At 42.3% G+C, this 20,861-nt stretch overlaps 1 non-coding gene across 1 annotated transcript; it reads right to left on the bottom strand.

Moving 5' to 3' along the window:
* Positions 1-17,814: 17,814 nt before the first annotated feature.
* On the bottom strand, positions 17,815-17,886 carry TRNAC-ACA. Its single transcript has one exon. It is a non-coding gene; the product is annotated as a tRNA-Cys (tRNA).
* Positions 17,887-20,861: the final 2,975 nt, after the last annotated feature.

Here is a 20,861-nt window from a genome sequence, read left to right as displayed (position 1 = left end):
GGGCAGAAACAATGAACCACGCAGGTGGGATGTGTTTAGTCTGTGTGGTATAATATCAAACAGCTGGAGACTGAAAACCAGTTGGCTCTGCTTGTTACTAGCTAAGTGACCCTGGACAATTTGCTCTCCTTTTGTGTCTCTTTTATTCCATTTAGAAATGAAGAAAATGAACTAAATGCTATGTCCTCGCCACTTAAAAAGTATATACTATTTTGATATTGTGGTATATTAGAAAAACTGCTGGCCTGAAAATCTAGCGTCCTGAATTTTAGATTGGGCTCTGCCACTTTCTGCTTTTAGACACGTCACTTTACTTCTGAGTCTTTGTTTCTTAATTTATGAAATGAAAGTTCCACAACATTGTAAATCAGCTATATTTTGATACACTGTAAAAAAAAATCACAATATATAGTGTTGTTGTTCATTCGCTAAGTCATGTCTGACTCTTTGTGACCCCGTAACTGCAGCACGTCAGGCTTTCCCTGTCCTTCACTATCTCCCCGAATTTGCTCAAACTCAGTCCGTTGAGTCCATGATGGCATCCCAACCATCTCATCCTCTGTTGCCCTCTTTTCCTCCTGCCCTCCATCTCCCAGCATCAGGGTCTTTTCCAATGAGTTGGCTCTTCACATCAGGTGACCAAAGTGTTGGAGCTTCAGCATCAGTTTTTCCAATGAATATTCAGGGTTGATTTCCTTTAGGATTGACTGGTTTGTCTCCTTGCAGTCCAAGGGACTCTCAAGAGTCTTCTCCAGCACCACAATTTGAAAGCATCAATTTTCGGCATTCAGCCTTCTTTATGGTCCAACTCTCACAATGTACGATCTAAATATACACAATTTTTATTTGTCAAGCATACCTCCATAAAGAATAAAATAAAATTTTAAATAAACTTAAAAATAAATTTAAAAAACAATGAAAGTGGTAATATTTACCTCACAGAATTATTGTGAAACAAAATTAGATATTATTTATAAAAATTCTTGGCATATAAAAGTTGAGTAATAAGTCTTGGGAGGATCCAAGTATATGAAATTAAATGATCTCTAGATTCTTTTTGTGTTCTAAAAGTTTATATCATCCAGTCAGTTCTTAAAACACATTTAAAAAAAGTTTTAAAGGTTTAGCTGCAGTTCTAATCTGAGCTCGCTAGAGGGCTCTGTTGTCAAACAAATAAAGCGCATATTTTACTGTTGGTAAGGCAATGGCACCCCACTCCAGTACTCTTGCCTGGAAAATCCCATGGATGGAGGAGCCTGGTGGGCTGCAGTCCATGGGGTCGCGAAGAGTCGGACACGACTGAGCGACTTCACTTTCACTTTTCACTTTCATGCATTGGAGAAGGCAATGGCAACCCACTCCAGTGTTGTTGCCTGGAGAATCCCAGGGACGGGGGAGCCTGGTGGGCTGCCGTCTATGGGGTCGCACAGAGTCGGACACAACTGAAGCGACTTAGCAGCAGCAGTGGAAGTTCCGAAACTGAAGTTCTTTTGCACTTTTGAGGCAACAGCACTTGATTTCCTAATTATATCCATCTTTTCTTATTCAGGTTCCTGAAGAAGAACCTTCTAATGCTCACCAGCAACTTTGTACTGGGAATAGGTAAGATGCTGTCTCTAACCATAATACAATTGTTTAAAAGGTGGATTTAATTCTCCCTCACTCCATTTCAAAAACTTAGCCCCAGATATCACCCTATTCTTTTCCAAACTAAGGTTACTGGTCAAAATAAACAATCAAACAAAAAATAGAGGGGTGGTGGAAGAAGGAAGAAAAGAAAGAAAGGCAAAATTCTAAGGCAGTGTTTTTCTTAAGCACTCTTACCCAAAGAATTCTGTGTATTTCAGGTTGTGCCCACAGCACATACACATATTTAATGGAAATAAGCATTTCCCAAAGCAGTAATTATCTCTAGAGAAGAAGATGCATTTGTATATTCTCTATTCTATTCTACGCTATGCTTCTTAATGGTGCTTTGCATGCATGCTCAGTGGTTCGGTTGTTCAGACTCTTGGCTCTCCGCCCCCAACCAGGCTCCCCTGTCCGTGGGATTTTCCAGGCAAGAATACTGGAGTGAGTTGCCATTTCCTCAGGGGATCCATCTGGCTGAGGGATCGAACCCGCATCTCCTGTGTCTTCTGCATTGGCAGGCTAATTCTTCACACTGAGCCACCTGGGAAGCCCTGATGGTGCTCTGACACACTAGTTAATTTCCTGGACCACTAAGGGATGCCGCCAGTGGTTTTAAAAAATCTCCTCAAGAGTATGCAGAAACTAAAAAGAACTGGTTTGGAGTACTGTGTAATATGTACTAATTGACCTCAAAAGACTATGAAGTGACAAGTGAAAGTCACTACACTTGGCAAACAGTATGTGGTTCCATTTCTACAAAGAATGAGTATGCATATATACTCATTTATTTAAAGAGGTTGGGTAGGGTGCTGTGCTGGACTGTGCCTTTTTTTCCAATCCCGGTTAGAGTTGTCCATAAAGAACTTGCATAAGATTTGGAAAGCAAAAGCAAAACGGCAGCCAATCCTCTGAAGGTCACTGTGGTCAAATATGGTGATGAACTGTGGGTCAAAGCTCCCTGTCCATCTGGTCTTTCTGCTCTCTGGCCCTGATGTCTAATATCAGCTCTGAGCTGTTCAGAAGATGCTTGACTGTGGATCCACAGGGAGGAAGTTATGCAGAGGGAATAGCTTCCCATAGCCTCCTCCTGAGCCCACTCTACTGGTTGGACATGCCTGGCTTCACTTTCTCTAAAGTTCCAGGGCTTGGCTTCCCCATCTCTGCTCCAGGCATGCTTCCAGACTTTCACTTCCTCACTTCCAACACTTTTGTTAGGTTTAATTCCTACAACGGGCTTCCCAAGTGGTGTAGTGGTAAAGAATCTGCCTGCCAATGCAGGAGATGTAGGAGACATGGGTTGGATCCCTGGGTCAGGAAGATCCTGTAGAGGAGGAAATGGCAACCCACTCCAGGATTCTTGCCTGGAAAATTCCATGGTCAGAGGAGCCTGGCGGGCTACAGTCCATGGGGTCACAAAGAGTCAGACTTGACTGAGCACAGACACAGACCCACCTTGTTGGCTTAGGATAAAGCCAGATCCATTCTTTGTCGTAAAAGGTTGCTGAACTATTTGTCCCCACTAAAAAAATCTGAATAAAATGCCCAGTAACTTACTTCTACCAAACTTTAGTTAGACTTCTCTCCTTCCCTGGAGCCCTGTAAGTTGGCGCCTCCCCCTGGGGTTAAGCCAGCATTGGAATGTGGATTGTTTGTGCTAAGTTGCTTCAGTTGTGTCTGACTTTTTGTGACCCCATGGATTGTAGCCCATCAAGCTTCTCTGTCCATGGGATTCTGCAGGCATGAATATTAGAGTGGGTTTCCATGCTCTTCTCGAGGAGATCTTTCCCACCCAGGGATTGAACCCGCATCTCTTAAGTCTTCCTGCATTGGCAGGCGGGCTCTTTACCACTAGCGCCACCTGGGAAGCCTGGAACGAGGAATAATTCCTCCTTAATGACGTCACCCGTGTAACTGGTCACCCCGCCTGCTCATCTACTCCCCCAGCTCCTGTTCCTTCTGGCCTTGTTTACGCCTCCCCACACAATAGGCCATCTTTCTCCCTGACCACTGAGATGCTCATACATCTTAGGGTCAGGAGCTCTTGTTCTCCCTATTGCAACATCTCCTTCTCGCTGTTGCAATAGTCTTTGAATCGTCTGCTTCCTGAAGTCCATTTTTTTTTTTTTATTTGACAGAAGTGTAGAGTGAGAGAGATACATTGCTCTGAATAAGTCAGGAGTGAGGGAAGGAGGCACTGGCTGGGAGTTGCTGGGTCGGGGAATCTTGGAGCAAGGACACTGAGGCCGCATGCTACAGGGGAAAGGCCCTGCTTAGGCTTCTCGTCACTGCTCAGAGGACCCTGCTGTGTGGCTCTGCAGTATAACCTCAGGAATCTTGTATGTAGTGCGACTGGATTCATTTGGAAGGTCCTAAAGGCACTGATTTGCAGCAAGCTGGGTATTTGACTGAAGGATTTGGTCCAGTGGACAGTGACTATTAACAATACCAATAGCTACTAGCTATCGAACACTTAGAATGTGCCAGGAGCTGAACAATGAACTTTACATACCTTATTTCAAATCCATACAACTCTGAAAATTGAGCCTCATTTTCCTTATTTTACACCTGAAAGAACCATGCCTCTGAGGCTGTTAAATGCCTTTGCTGGATGACAGCTAGTGAGTGGGGAGTGACTTTCCTGGATTCCTTATATAAAAATGCCTTTGTCTGCAGTATTTCCATCAGTACTTATGCAAGTTTCTTTAACACTTCAGATGAGAAATGCACCATCACCCACCTTAATAAACCATGCCCCTGGTTAGTGCTCTTGTGCTCGGCAAAAATAAATAATTTGACAGATTCTCAGCTTCTCCTGCAGGTGTCGCCCTTGCCACCAGATAGGTCTTTGAGTTCTTAGAATTCCCCTCTCAGTATTGGAATTGATCAGAAATTTTTGAAGAAGTCAAAAAACTGATCATGCAATTTATGCAGCCTAGATTTCAGGATCATGACTCTTATCCATAGATTTAGAGTTCCCCAGCTCCAATGGATTGGTTGTTCTCTCTTTTATATTTTTATTTTAAAGATAATGCTTGTATTTGTAAATAGATAATAGGTTTGCAAAGATGGGCTCGATAAAGGACAGAAATGGTATGGACCTAACAGAAGCAGAAGATATTAAGAAGAGATGGCAAGAATACACAGAAGAACTGTACAAAAAAGATCTTCAAGACCCAGATAATCACAATGGTGTGATCACTGACCTAGAGCCAGACATCCTGGAATGTGAAGTCAAGTGGGCCTTAGAAAGCATCACTACGAACAAAGCTAGTGGAGGTGATGGAATTCCAGTTGAGCTCTTTCAAATCCTGAAAGATGATGCTGTGAAAGTGCTACACTCAATATGCCGGCAAATTTGCAAAACTCAGCAGTGGCCACAGGACTGGAAAAGGTCAGTTTTCATTCCAATCCCAAAGAAAGGCAATGCCAAAGAATGCTCAAACTACTGCACAATTGCACTCATCTCACACACTAGTAAAGTAATGCTCAAAATTCTCCAAGCCAGGCTTCAGCAATACGTGAACCGTGAACTTCCAGATGTTCAAGCTGGTTTTAGAAAAGACAGAGGAAACAGAGACCAAATTGCCAACACCTGCTGGATCATCGAAAAAGCAAGAGAGTTCCAGAAAAACATCTATTTCTGCTTTATTGACTATGGCAAAGCCTTTGACTGTGTGGATCACAACAAACTGGAAAATTCTACAAGAGAAGGGAATGTCAGACCACCTTACCTGCCTCCTGAGAAATCTGTATGCAGGTCAAGAAGCAACAATTAGAACCAGACATGGAACAACAGGCTTGTTTCAAATTGGGAAAGGAATACATCAAGGCTGTATATTGTCATTCTGCTTATTTAACTTATATGCAGAGTACATCATGAGAAACGCTGGGCTGGAAGAAGCACAAGCTGGAATCAAGATTGCCAGGAGAAATATCAATAACCTCAGATATGCAGATGACACCACCCTTATGGCAGAAAGTGAAGAGGAACTAAAAAGCCTCTTGATGAAGGTGAAAGAGGAAAGTGAAAAAGTTGGCTTAAAACTCAACATTCAGAAAACGAAGATCATGGCATTTGGTCCCATCACTTCATGGGAAACAGATGGGGAAACAGTGTCAGACTTTATTTTTGGGGGCTCCATAATCATAGCAGATGGTGATTGCAGCCATGAAATTAAAAGACGCTTACTCCTTGGAAGAAAAGTTATGACCAAACTAGATAGCATGTTCAAAAGCAGAGACATTACTTAGCCAACAAAGGTCCATCTAGTCAAGGCTATGGTTTTTCCAGTGGACATGTATGGATGTGAGAGTTGGACTGTGAAGAAAGCAGAGCACTGAAGAATTGATGGTTTTGAACTGTGGTGTTGGAGAAGACTCTTGAGAGTCCCTTGGACTGCAAGAAGATCCAACCAGTCCATTCTGAAGGAGATCAGCCCTGGGATTTCTTTGGAAAGAATGATGCTAAAGCTGAAACTCCAGTACTTTGGCCACCTCATGCGAAGAGTTGACTCATTGGAAAAGACTCTGATGCTGGGAGGGACTGGGGGCAATAGAAGGGGACGACAGAGGATGAGATGGCTGGATGGCATCACTGACTCAATGGACGTGAGTCGGGGTGAACTCTGGGAGTTGGTGATGGACAGGGAGGCCTGGCGTGCTGCGATTCATGGAGTCGCGAAGAGTTGGACACGACTGAGTGACTGAACTGAACTGAACTAAATAAGTTTGCAAGTTCTTAAACTGAAAAGTATAAAAATGTACAGTGAAAAATCTATCTCCCACCACTGTCACCCATCTGCCAAATTTTTATGCCCCAGATAGAAAACTACTATTATTAGCTTCTTGTATATATCCCTCACACAATTTTACACATATGCAAACAAATACAAGTATATATTACTTTACCATTTTGTTTTACACAAATATTATATAAGCTGTTCTGTAACTTCTCCAGATTAATACATCGAATAAGTCTTGTTCACTTTTAAACAACTATAGGATGTTCCATTTAATGGCTGTATTACAATTTAATAAATTCCCTATATTTTAGGCTGATCCGATCTTTTGTCATCTAATAGTAATAGTAATAATAACAATAGCATTACTGTTATTGTTGTTGTCATTATATTAATAGCAAACACTTACTCTAGGTCTGGCACTGTTTCCAACAGTTTACTTCTCTTAACCCATTTAAGCCAAACCACAGCATCTACAAATTGTGTTTTGATTATCATGTTATAGATGAAGAGACAGAAGCAAGGAAAGGTCAGATGATTGGCCTGAGATTTCCTGGGCACCAGGTGGTGGACCCAGGATAGCACAGAAAGAGACAAAGGGGGCCACCATACTTGGAGGCTTGGAGTCACTGAGTCTCTAGACGAGGGCAGGCTGCAAAGGGGAAGCAATGAAGAACCGGCCACTACCACACAGGAGAGGCGATGCCCCTGTGGACTGGAGGCTCCCAGCGCTCAGGACCAGCACACAGTCTGCACATCAATGTGCACAGTTCTGCCAAAGCAGAGGAGGGAAATGAGGACCTTTCTCTTCAGATTCAAAGTGGCATCCTGGGGTTCGGAAAAGAAGAACAAGAAACAAAAATGCCTCAGAAGGCCCAGGAAAATCTGTCTGACCTTATAACACATCAAAAAAAGATATGGATGCTGGTGGAAAATGCCTGCCAGACCGCAGCGGCTCCTCTCACTGAGGACACCCCGCTCACATCGCTACCCCTGCCCTCTAGGCCGTGCTGGGGCCTAAACGGTGTCGCTGTGCGGCTCGGGCTTCTGCTCAGCTGCGTCCCACTATCCGCTTTAAGGACTCTGGTGTCTGTCTTGATGACTATCACAGTCTGTTCAGGCCACTGTAACAAAAATACTGTAGACTGGCGGTTTCAACGATAAAGATTTATCTTTCACAGCTCTGGAGGCCGAAAAGTCAAGGACAAGGGGTGGACAGTGTGGTGCTGGCGTGAGCTGGCCTCCCGGTTCACGCACACTTTCTTCTCGCCACCTACTCTTGTGATGGAAGAAGTGAGAGAGTTTCCAGAGGGGTCTTTTAAAGGACACTAATCCCACTCAGGAAGACCTGCACCCTCATGACCTAATCATTGCCTAAGGCCCCACCTGCTAATACCATCATGTTGGGGGTTAGGATTTCAACGTGTGCATTTTGGAGGGACACAAGCATTCAGACCATAACCATGACCCTTCAAGCACCTTGAACCCTTGCCTTCATGATGCCCCTATGCCACCTAAGTGGGATTGCTGCTTGCACATTTAGTGAAAAGTGAAAGTGTCAGTCACTCACTCGTGTGCAGCCCCATGGACTATAGCCCACCAGGCTCCTCTGTCCATGGTATTCTCCAGGCAAGAATACTGAAGTGGGCTTCCATGCCCTTCTCCAGGAGATCTTCCTGGCCCAGGGATTGTATCTCTGTCTCCTGTATTGCAGGACAGACTCTTTACCATCTGAGCCAACAGGGAAGCCCATATAGTACCTTTGTATACCTTAGAATCACAGCTGGATATAATATAAATTGGGGGCCCAGAAAAAGAAAGCTGTTCCTCTTCCTCCCCTTTGGTCTTCATTTTTATGGTGTAAGCATGAGTCCAACTTTGATTCTGGCCACTTTATGTGTGCAGCCTGGCAGCACCTTGACTTGAGCCTGCCCGCCGCACCTAACCAGTTCCTGCCCAGGAACTTTTTACTGATGCTGTGCTACAGGCAGGTGGTGGGAAACTGCTGGCCCTTCATGCATGGATAACTCATAATTCACTATTACGAGATGAGAGTCAGTGGATAAAGGGTTCTTTCTTTCCCTAGGCATATAGTCCTGAGTTGCATTTTAGGTAGCAGACTGTATTCATTTTCTATTGCTGTTGAAACAAATTGCCACAAGCTTAATAACTTAAAGAAATGAAAGTGTTATTTGACTGAGAGTTGCTCAACCGTGGCCAACTCTTTGCAACTCCACACCAGGCTCCTCTGTCCATGGTGTTCTCCAGGCAAGAATACCAGAGTGGGTAGCCAATTCCTTCTGCAGGGGATCTTCCCAATCCAGGGAACCAACCTTGGTCTCCTGCATTTTAGGCAGATTCTTTACCATCTGAGCCACCAGGGAAGCCGTCTAGTGACTTCAGTTCAGTTCAGTTCAGTCACTCAGTCGTGTCCCACTCTTGGTGACCCCATGAATCACAGCACGCCAGGCCTCCCTGTCCATCACCAACTCCTGGAGTTCACTCAAACTCATGGCCATCGAGTCAGTGATGCCATCCAGCCATCTCATCATCTATCGTCCCCTTCTCCTCCTGCCCCCAATTCATCCCAGCATCAGGGTCTTTTCCAATGAGTCAACTCTTCACATGAGGTGGCCAAAGTATTGGAGTTTCAGCTTCAACATCAGTCCTTCCAATGAACACCCAGGACTGATCTCCTTTAGGATGGATTGGTTGGATCTCCTTGCAGTCCAAAGGACTCTCAAGAGTCTCCTCCAATACCACAGTTCAAAAGCATCAATTCTTTGGCACTCAGCTTTCTTCACAGTCCAACTCTCACATCCATACATGACCACTGGAAAAACCATAGCCTTGACTAGACGGACCTTTGTTGGCAAAGTAATATCTCTGCTGTTCAGTATACTATCTTGGTTGGTCATAACTTTCCTTCCAAGGAGTAAGCGTCTTTTAATTTCATGGCTGCAATCACCATCTGCAGTGATTTTGGAGCCCCCAAAAATAAAGTCTGACACTGTTTCCCCATCTATTTGCCATGAAGTGATGGGACCAGATGCCATGATCTTCGTTTTCTGAATGTTGAGCTTTAAGCCAACTTTTTCACCCTCCTCTCACTTTCATCAAGAGGCTTTTTAGTTCCTCTTCACTTTCTGCCATAAGGGTGGTGTCATCTGCATATCTGAGGTTATTGATATTTCTCCTGGCAATCTTGATTCCAGCTTGTGTTTCTTTCAGCCCAGTGTTTCTCATGATGTACTCTGCGTAGAAGTTAAATAAGCAGGGTGACAATATACAGCCTTGACGTACTCCTTTTCCTATTTGGAACCAGTCTGTTGTTCCATGTCCAGTTCTAACTGTTACTTCCTGACCTGCATATAGGTTTCTAGTGACTTAACACAAATTTTGGTCTTGATCTGTAGGTCACAAGTCTGGTTTGGCTTCATGAGTTTCTCCATTCTGGATTCCACAAGACCAAAATCAAGGTATCTGCTGGTTTAGACTCTTTTCTGGCTGCTCTGAATGCATCTTTTTTTCTAGTTTTTCCTGCTTTGTGAGCATTGACTCTCACTCTAGCCCCCTGGATCATACTCTCCAATAAGCCTTTTTCTCAGGCTCTGTTTTTTTCCTTCTTTCTGGTAAACCAGGCTGACACAGATGCTATTCAGTGTTAGTCTCTTTTTGCTGCTAGCATAATCTCAGAGCCCATTCTGGATACCAGTGCTCCTAGTCACATAGGAGGTAGGTAGGGATGGTGACGCTGTGTAGGACCTTCAGACATTAGTTTAGTTCGTTTGTCTTTGGCAGTTCTTTGGGGCCCAAAGAAGGCAGGGAATTATTAAAGATAACCCTGCAATCTAGGAGAAAAGGTATATGAATTTATAACGGCAACACAATAGGAAATATATTTTAGAAAAATCATCCTGAGATAGATGATTTAAGAGATCATATTTTTAAATTCTTAAAGATAGGAAAATCACGTCTTGTAATCTTTTAGGTAGAGTTAATCATTGTAGTATGCATGGACTCTGGAGAAATGAGGATTTGGTAGGTACTGTTACCCCAACAGGGATTCCCACGTGGTGCTAGTGGTAAAGAACCCGCCTGCCAACGCAGGAGACGTAAGAGACGCAGGTTCAATCCCTGGGTCAGGAAGATCCCCTGGAGCAGGGAGTGGTAACCCACTCTAGTATTCTTGCCTGGAAAATCCCATGGACAGAGGAGCCTGGTGGGCGACGGTCCACAGAGTCGCAGAGTCAGACATAACTGAAGCGACTTAGCACCCAGGCACACACAAAAGCTTAACCAGCTAATTGTACTTTAAATTCAGAGAGTCATAGACTGACTGGCTGGGATCTGTGGTTTTACTGGAGTTTATTGTCAGATTCTCATGAATTCAGAGACTAATGAGAAGAGAAATATCATGTCTGGTAGAACTTTCCAGTCTTAGGAGAGTGAGTCAATGTAATTCTAAGGCTCAACAACCTTTCTACAGGAGGAAGGGGATAGAAACTATTTGAAACTTCTGATGTTCTCAGAAGGACTTTGGAGGAGGCTGATCATGTAGCCTCTTGAAGGAGGCCTGTTGGAACTGATCTTGATAAGCATTGATGCTGTTGCAACTTTGTGATATATAAGGAACACAATTCTTTCCCAATAGGGGATGAGCTCAGAGCCAGGGAACATTTGAGTTCAGAATATTGAGAGCCTCTGGATCCTTCAGTAACAGGTGGGAAGAGGCCTGAGAGTAGCCACTCTGAGCATTTGTGTTATATATTGAATTTTCTCAACCCTAATAATATTTCACATCGATGCCAACTTAAAAATCTGGAAGTCGTATTATAACACAGTAACCTCAAGTAGAGAAAACCAAAGAATGAGCTAGGTTGATCCAGCCAGACAATTATATTTGTTACCTTACTCATAAATTAAAATCCTTGGATGTGAAGAAGTAGATGGCAGTTAACTTTTAAGGTTTGTATGAATTGCAATACCTTTTATAGTATGGATGCATATCAAACCACTGCTAATGTCCTTGCCAATGCTAAATTGGGCATGAATAGACAGCAATGGATAGCAACTCTAGCAACTGAACTTTTGCTCTTATGACTGGTCAAAGTTGAGAAACAGAAATAGAGATGCTCTGTTCCTCTGCAACAAGCCAGCCTTTGGGGGCTTCCCCTGTGGCTCAGTGGTAAAAAATACACCTATAATGCAGGAGACAGGGGTTTGATCCCTGGGTTGGGAAGATCCCCTGGAGAAAAAAGTGGCACGCTACTCCAATATTCTTGCCTGGAGAATCCCATGGACAGAGGAGCCTGGTGGACTACAGTCCATGGGGTCGTAAAGAGTCAGACACAACTGAATTGACTTGGCATGCATGCCACTGTGAGGCTCAGATCTCTGATTCTCTCTGTATTGCCATTTGGGATGCTAAAAACGTGTGTCCTGAAGACTGTACTATCTATCATCAGCCACGAATTAAGTAACCTAAGACTTTGACAGTCATCCCATGTAAGAGTAGAAGTGTGACCAAGAGGCCAGCAAAAAAATTCAAGGTGACAGAAGTAGTGGAGTCTTTAAATAGGAAAAGGATAAATCTTCTCTAAAGGCCAGAACCCAACTCTGGGAATGGCAGAAATGAACACTGATGAGGGTTTTTAGAAGGTACTGGAATGCTTCATGAGTGGACTGTGGGTAGCCCTGATGCTTTCTCAGCAGTATCTCCTCAGGGTGCTTAGGAGATGCCTGGTGATTGTACCTCTGGACTGTGGATAAACCGAAGAGAAAGGAATACAACACTGTTACATAGCTCACAGATTTGACAGAAAGTTAGAGACATTGGCTCAGATAACAAGCAGGATTCAAGCAAGACTGGAAAGCAGACAGCACATCCAAGGTTATACCCCTGGGTCCCAGTGCAGTGACTGAGCCTTTGCTGACTCCACCACCGTGAATCATCTCTAATGCTCATATCTTCCTCTGCATTCGAAATCCCAGGTAAGGAAGGAAACCTCTGATATCCTGTCATTTTCATAACGGGATAAAGTCTCTATCTCTTAAAATACTCATGTGTTGTGAGTTCTTTTTGTTTTAAACAATATGAATGGGATTTAAGTGCTGGGCGAAGATCACTGGCAAATACCTGTTCCCGCCACCCCGGTGACTGCCCGATACCCCACATGCATTCTTCCTCTTGTAATTGCACTTCACTGGAAAAGTTAGTGAAAGATTGGTGCTATTTCTCACTTACTTTTCAAAAACAAATATAACATGTTTGCACATCTATCAGAGCCTGGAATTTTTTTGGAGGGAAGGATTTTTATTAATGATTTAGTTTCTTTATCATCAGTCTACATTATAGAAATTGTGAATATTTGACTATAGGACTATTTAGGTATCTATTTCTAGTGTAGATTTTTGTGGTATTTTCTAGAAATTTATCCATAGCATCTACATTCTCATATTTATGTGCATAAAATTGTGGATAATATCTTAACATCTTCATGAGATTCACTTTTTTCAGTACTGATATTCTTTTATTTATGCATTCTGTCTTCTTGATTAGCATTATTAGGTATTTATCAATATTCGACAAACTTTTTCTTTTGGTGATTTTTCAGTATCAGAGGCTTGTTGTTTACTTCATTATTTGCTACCTTATTTTATTATTATTTCCTTGTCTTCTTTGGGTTTATTTTACAAGTTTTTATCTTAATTTCTTGAGACTTCTGGTGTTAGCTATGATACGTCAAGAGCCTGTAAGTCATTACTCTTACCCTTAATCAAGAAACAAGCTGTAGAAGGCATGGACCATACTAACACCCAACTTATACTAATGGGCAATTATACTACCCACCAACCAACAATGGCAAAAGATGCAATATTTTCAGGTGCAGGTAGAATTCACAAAGGTAGATCATATGCGGGATTTCCTTGGTGGTCCAGTGGCTAAGACTCCACACTCTCAATGCAGGGGGCCCTGGTTCAATCCCTGGTCAGGGAACCAGATCCCGTATGCTACAACTAAGACCCAGTTCAGTTCAGTCGCTCAGTCATGTCCGACTCTGCAACGCCATGGACTGCAGCACGCCAGGCCTCCCTGTCCATCACCAACTCCTGGAGTTTACTCAAACTCATGTCCATTGAGTCAGTGATGCCATCCAACCATCTCATCCTCTGTCATCCCCTTCTCCTCCCACCTTCAATCTTTCCCAGCATCAGAGTCTTTTCCAATGAGTCAGCTCTTCACATGAGGTGGACAAAGTACTGGAGCTTCAACTTTAGCATCATTCCCTCCAAAGAAATCCCAGGGCTGATCTCCTTCAGAATGGACTGGTTGGATCTCCTTGCCGTCCAAGGGACTCTCAAGAGTCTTCTCCAACACCACAGTTCAAAAGCATCAATTCTTCGGCGCTCAGCTTTCTTTATAGTCCAACTCTCACATCCACACATGACCACTAGTCCGCCTTGACTAGACAGACCTTTGTTGGCAAAGTAGTATCTCTGCTTTTTGATATACTGTCTAGGTTGGTCATAAATTTTCTTCCAAGGAGCAAGCGTCTTTTAATTTCATGATAACTAAGACCCAGTGGCAAATAAATAAACTTTAAAAAAAAAAAAGGTAGACAATATTCTGGGCCACAAAACATATCTCAATACATTTTTAAAGGACTGAAATATTTTAGACCATCTTCCAATGTATGGATTATCAAACAATCTAAGTCTAGCCTTCATCATCCAAAAATAGTCTCAAAGTCCAAAAATCCATAGTAACTCTTCATCCAGAAAGAGACAAACTCATAAGTATAGTTCTTAGTTCATTAAAGCATTGCTATTAAGAAGCTAGTTTCCTTTAAATTTTTTAAAAGTTGCACCAACTTTCCTTTAAACTCTGTTAATGCAAGAGAACAAAATAATAATTTCATTCCTGTACATAACTATAATAAATTAAAAGAAAGCTCCAGGAGGCTTAGAGGATGCCTGTTGCTATAGGACTGTATAACAAATAGTTGGTCACCTGGGAAAAGTGCCAAGACCTCAAGTAGGCAGACCTGACTGCTAGGAGACAGCCCTGGTATGATAGTAAACTAATTAGAATCTGTGTTATTAATACTAGGTAAAGGCTGAAGTGCAGTCTGTTACTTAGAAGCTTCTTACCCCTGAGGGAGCTGATAGGGAAGATACCTGCCTCAGGACTCTGACACCAACATCCAAGACCGAGTTAATAAACTCTCAGTGAGGCCAAAGAGGAGCCCTTCACCTCTATGAGAAGTTAGAAGAGGAATGGTTATGAGGAGCAAGATGAAGGTGAAGCGGGGGCTGTGAACCATCAACCTTGGCTGAGGACAGTAGAACTATCGCCCCAACAAGAAGGGGAGGCCCCGCCTCTTCCACAGATCTGCACTGGGGACTGGTAAAATTTAAACTTGCTGGGCCTCGTCAGTGTGATGCAGAAAAGCACACAGAAACAGGTGGTGCCTGCTGGAGATGGACAGGACGTTAGATTCTGAAACTGAGGATAAAGGACAACTCCCTGTAGGAAGTAAAAAGAAAGCTAGTCCAGACCTCATCTGACCTGGGATAAGCGGGGTATGCCTCCCGAGGTCACGCTCAACCCCTCCCTCACCTATTTCTAGACCTTGTTGTTGTTGTTTAGTTGCTAAGTCAAGTCTGACTCTCTTGCAACCCCATGGACTGTAGCCCATCAGGCTCCGCTCTCCATGGCATTTCCTGGGCAAAAATACTGGAGTGGGTTTCCATTTCCTTCTCCAGGGGATCATCCTGGACCAGGGATCAAACACTCATCTCCTGCTGGATTCTTTACCACTGAGCCACCTCGTAAGTCTTCCCACCTGGGAAGTCTCTAAATCTTGAATAGGGCCTAACACAGAGAAAGAGAGGGAAACTTTTTTAAAAGCAAAATCATGAACAAGAGTTATACTAAGAAGACGTCAGAGTGGCAGTTTGAGTGGATTGAGTTTTGACATGCACTCCATCTGCAATTCTTCACTCAGCATCACCTCATCCAGAGTGGATCTGAAATGAACCCAAATACTTGGCATTCTGCTTTGCTAAAGGAACCAGATTCTGGGAAAGGGTGTCAAAAGGGGAAAAATAACTACTTACTGATTGAGAGAGTATAGAAGGAGTCATATTTTCTCTAAGGATTACTTGGGCTTGGGTTCTTTAGTTGCTCAGTCATGTCTGATTGTTTGCAACCTCATGGACTGTAGCCCACCAGGCTCCTCTCTGTTCGGGAGATTCTCTCCATTCATGAGATTCTCTCCGTTCAGGCAAGTCCTAGAGTGGGCTGCTGTTTCCTTCTCCAGAGAATCTTTCCGACCCAGGGATCGAACTCACATCTCCAGCATTGTCGAGTGGATTCTTCACTGCTGAGCCATGAGGAAAGCCCCTGTCAGCCTAGATAAGAGGTCACAAATACACAAAGTGACTGTGAAGACAAATAGAGGAGCGTCAAGGAGCCACTTCCAAATCCCCGTACTCATCTGGATTCATGTGCTGTTGAAAGATACAGCCCTAATCTGAAATACAGAATTTTTCTTTACAAACTATGTGCGTGTTTGACAACCAAACAGCAAAGCTGTTTAATAACTGACTTTTACTTCCACTATTAAGGAAACTGTGTTAGAGTAATTGCCAGATATCCGACAGCAGACACAGAATACACATACCCTTGAGAGTATATAAGATTGTCTGTTTATATACCTCCAGTATACGATATGCAACCCTGGGAAAGATCAAAGGCAAAAGGAGAAGGAGGCGGCAGAGGATGAGATGGTTGGATGGCATCGCTGACTCAGTGGACAGGAGTTTGAGCAAATTCTGGGAGATAGTGGAGGACAGAGGAGCCTGGTTTGCTGTAGTCCATGGGGTCATGAAGAGTCAGACACGACTTAGCGACTGAACAACAACACACCTCCTGTAGGCCTACATTTTACCCTTGGTATTATTATTTCTTCCAAAATAGTTATTTGATTCTATTTTTGCATATTTAAAAATATCCCATAGTAGAAATTTACCAAAGTCTAGAATTAGTAGTTAAGAGGGTGTGACAGAGACAGCTGATTGTCCCCCTAACTCCAGTCTCCCTTCTCTATACAACAGACTTGTGGATGGGCTCCAGAGACTTTAAAGACTACATTTCCCAGCTGCTCTTTTAGCTCAATGAGGTCACATGACTCAATTCTTGCCAGTGAAGTGTGTGTAGCGGTGACTGGTGCTGTTTCAACATCTGAGCCACAGGACAGTGGATTTGTAGGTCCCTTTCTCACTTCCTGCAAGGCATATGCCTCTCACCCATGACTCAGCTTCCACTCTCGGACGAAGACCTGTTCTGATCAAAGCAACAGGGTGCAGAGAACCCGAGTCTCTGAGTGAGCACCTTGAACAGAGCTACCTATGGCTCTCAGCCTGGAGTGCTCTCTGCATATAATGTGCTCTCTGGATTTAGTGTGAGATGAATACACCTCCATTATCTTTAAACCACAGTACTTTGGAACCGTTTGGTTTTACTGCCTCAGCCTGTGATCAAGCTTATAACACAGATTTTAATAAAAAGTAGAGTACCATGGCAGGTGAGAATTTTACTTCCCTCTGCTTTTGTATTTTGTAAATTAGTAACCTAAATGATTGACTATATAGGTTTTTTCAATTTAACAAAGACATGGCAATTTGTTTTTAAAACAAAAAACTGAGTAGAGGTGATTAGCACCTCTGTGAACCTTGAGAAGAATTCTTATCAAATCATAGAACCATCAAATTTTATAACTTGGGGGAGGGATAAATTAGGAACTTGGATTCATAGATACACACTAGTATATTTAAAGTAGATAAACAATAAGGTCCTATTGCATAGTAGAAGAAATTCTACTCTCTCTCTATATATGAAAAGTTATATATATATTCAATTATACATAAAACCGAATCACTTTGCTATACACCAGAAACTAATGCAACATTGTATATCAACTATACTTAAATTCTTTAAAAGATTATATAGTCTGGCCCTGGAAGTGAGAAAAGAAATATAGTGTCGTCAGTGAGGAAGTGACCTGACCAAGATTTCAAAAATTTGCTCAACTATGTGTATTAGAGTGTCATTATCTTTCTATCTGCCCTTACCAAGGGCATATATGTGTCGGGGATACACAAATACACCTGGAAAGGAAAGGCCCCTATATTTAAGAATCTTAAAGGGAAAGATCAAAAGTTTTCATAAAAACAAAGTCAAAGCTTATCACACAAATGAAAACTGAAAAAATAAGTGTAGAGTGAAGTGAAAAGTAGCCCTGTCCTAAGGAGAAGTCACTCAGTCGTGTCCGATTCTTTGCAACCCCGTGGACTGTAGCCCACCAGGCTCCTCCGTCTATGGGATTTTCCAGGTGAGAGTACTGGAGTGGGGTGCCATTGCCTTCTCCAGGGGATCTTCCCCACCCAGGAATCGAACCCGGGTCTCCTGCATTGTAGGCAGACACTTTACCATCTAAGCCACCAGGGAAGTCCTAAGAGGTCATATTTAATGGTTAATTTCCACTGCTTTTAGAGACCCTGAGCACCTTCTCCACTGGCTTTGCAATGGCTAATCATTCATAACCAGCACTGTGCAATCGGCAGATATAAAATTGATATGCTTTTCTTCCTTCCCACTCACTGCTACAAAAGAGTCCATAAAAATCGTTTGGAGGGCTGACCATGTTTAGGATTCAGAGGATGTCCCATGGTTTTGAACACCATCATTGGCAGGAATAACAAACTTCACCATTGGTGCCTGATTAAAGCCTTCAAAGAGCCAGTGCGCAGCAAGGGGTGGAGTCAGAGGTGGGGAGGGTGACTGCACAAGGTGTTTAGATGTGGTCCTGGGAGGTCAGAGGCCCAGCTAGCCACAGCCCTAACAGGCCACCTCAGGGACAGGAGCAGGTGGCAGGGAGCAGAACCCTGGGAATCAGGGCAGGGGAGGCCTCTGAGGGTGTGATTGTATTACTCTCCTCTGCTCATTTTACCTAGCCCCTCATATTTATTGTCTTGGATTTAACGGGCTAATTTATACCACCAGCTCCCCGAGTCCTGATTTCTGTAGAGACAATTATAAGGATGTGCACGAATATGTGTGTGTAATTCTAGGGTAGCTCTTAGACACTCCCCTTCTGACACGGAATATTTTTCCTTTTTTTTTCTCTCTTTTGGTATCTCTTGATATCATTAGGTTTTCTCATTGCCTTTCTGTGGAGCTTTCTTCTTTTAACATTAACAGCTGAACAGCTGCTTCTGTTTTGTCTTACCATCCCCCAACATCAGAAATAGAGAATTAAAGGCAAGACAAAAACTAAATATCCACATAGAAATGAAAATCTCTAAGAACACAATTCTAGATAATAAAGAGTTCACAAGATTTAACAATAGAGCTCACTATAAGTGTGACATTTGCCTAATGCTTCATACATGTTAACTCACTTAATTCTCAGGGCTGCCCAGTGGATTAGGTACTGTTAATTTCCCCATTTGACCGATGAAGAAACTGAGGCACAGAGAACTTCAGTAGCTGTCCAAAGTCAAAGGAATATTTATCTGATTAGACACCCTAGCCCAAATTCTAATTTTAAGGAGTCTGTGTACAAAATCTAGGCATAGCAGTGCTAATTAAAGCCCCAAGTAAGATACATGGAGACTGTATTGCAAGTGAAGCACTCGGGTTCTAACATCAAACATCCTGATTTAGGGTCTTGGTTTTACTCTTTACATGCTGTGAGAATTTGAGCAAGTTACTTAACCGCTTTGAGTCTCAGTTTCCCCAAGCGTCCTCCATGGGGATAGTGATGATGAAATCTAACACATGGTGAAGTGCCTAGCACACAGTAGGAAGCTGTATCGCTGGTGCACAGCACATAGTAAGTGCTTGGAAAATATTTGTTGAATGTCAGCTATCATAATAGAATAGTGCATGTTGACAAGAGGAGCAAATTGTCATTTATTAAAGCCAAACCTGACTGCCTGTTTAGTCTTTCAAAAACTGCCTCATTTCTCCAACATTTGAGGTATATGAATGGATTGTAGCAATAAAGCAGAAAACCCACGGATACTGGTTTGATGATGATGTTTCAACCAATAAAAATGGTCCACCTTGCTTCCTTCTCCTGCCACAAATGGCATGCTCATTTATAGGATAGCCAAATGTTTACAGAATAGTTGGCAACTTATGAAAAGTGATTACAATACTGATTTCCTCAGTTTTTTTCCTCCTTAAATAATGTTCATCCATAAATGAATGCCTGATAGAATATTTGTAGAACAAACATCTGTATCTGATTTGAGGAAAATGGCTCAAAATGTAGATTCTGATTCTGACCTTAGACACTGTGGTATGAGATGTTTATGTTGGCTTTCACATAGGGAAAAGAAAAAAAAAAAAAGGAAACCTAAAGAGCTGTGAAATTCAAAGGGCCACTAAAGATAGAAAGTGAAAATGTTAGTCACTCAGTCACATTCGACTCTTGGCAGCCTCATGGACTGTAGCCCATCAGGCTCCTCTGTCCATAGAATTCTCCAGGGAAAAACACTGGAGTGGCTTGCCATTTCCTTCTCCAGGGGATCTTCCCAACCCAGGGATCAAACGCAGGTCTCCTGCATTGTAGGCAGATGCTTTATCCTCTGCACTACCAGAGAAGCCCAAAGGATAGGGGAACATTTTTAAATAAATAAGCCAATTAGCATTGATCCAACATACAAAAGTGTTTGAAATAATAAGTGACAGGGTACTTTACCTTACCTGAGGGCTAGTCTCAGAGTTTACTGACTCCCTGTCTCTATTTTTCCTTTTGTTTTCTTTACTTATGGTTCTTTGAAATCTCTACCAAATTTCCAACTTTTGGGGAAATCTTTCTGTCTCTCTTTTTCCCACTCCACCATAGAGATGAAACATGAAATATATTCTTGTTAGCTTTGTTGAACATAACTTGGATGCCTATTAATTTATTGACCTGAAATGTTTCAAAATATTTTTCTTAAAATGCACATATTAAAAAAATGCACATATTTATTTGTAATTATAATTCTTTGACTGTAAAGAAAAACAGATTTTCAGACTCTTATAATGGCTAATCACCCCGCTTAACATGCTCTTATGTGACATTATTCCTATTTGACAAGTTAGAATGTTATGAAACTATTTGAACAGTTCAGCAATTTATCTCCATCAACCTGAGCCTTTAGTGAGGGGGAAAGTTTGACTTAAAAATGATGATGTAATATTAAGAAAGTCAAAGTACCAAAAGACATACTATAGTTTTAGGCAGCTTATGATATTTTATCTTCTATCATTTTTCATCCATATGGTAAGAATACCTTCATAAGAAAAAATATTTTGAAAAGAGACTATTAAATATAATTTCACTTTCAAAAGATTATAAGTTGAAATTGAATTTTTATAATATACTGAAAAAAATTTATTCACTACTGTTGTTAAATCGCTTCATACAA

Source organism: Bos indicus x Bos taurus, chromosome 4, assembly GCF_003369695.1.
Source record: "Bos indicus x Bos taurus breed Angus x Brahman F1 hybrid chromosome 4, Bos_hybrid_MaternalHap_v2.0, whole genome shotgun sequence".
Taxonomy (NCBI): domain Eukaryota; kingdom Metazoa; phylum Chordata; class Mammalia; order Artiodactyla; family Bovidae; genus Bos; species Bos indicus x Bos taurus.
The sequence above is the reverse complement of the archived record's forward strand: the minus strand, read 5'-3'. Positions and strand labels throughout refer to the sequence as shown.